This window comes from Arachis ipaensis, chromosome B03 (genome assembly GCF_000816755.2).
Source record: "Arachis ipaensis cultivar K30076 chromosome B03, Araip1.1, whole genome shotgun sequence".
In the NCBI taxonomy this organism is placed as follows: Eukaryota; Viridiplantae; Streptophyta; class Magnoliopsida; order Fabales; family Fabaceae; genus Arachis; species Arachis ipaensis.
The window spans coordinates 9472311-9472685 of record NC_029787.2 but is presented as its reverse complement, the minus strand read 5'-3'; positions in this window follow the sequence as shown (position 1 = coordinate 9472685).

Here is a 375-nt window from a genome sequence, read left to right as displayed (position 1 = left end):
AATCTATAGACATTGGTATATAGCTGGCATCTTACTGGGTTTCATACTTTCATTTTCTCTTTTTCTTTTCCTCCCTTTTTTTTTCCTTTATAAAGTATAGTATAATAAAAATTAATAACATACAGTTAAAAGAATGTGTCCAAAATAATCACAATAATTTTGTATACATTAAATGTGTCATTTTTTTATAAATATGCATCATTTTTTATAATTTATTTAATTTTACTAAATAAGTAAATATAAAAAAACATAAATATACATAAATAAAATTCTTTTTTAATATAAATAACAAATTTTATAATATATAATTTTCTACAAAAAGTAAAACATAAATAATCTTAGATTATTAAAAAAAGAATATTGTCAAAAATTCAA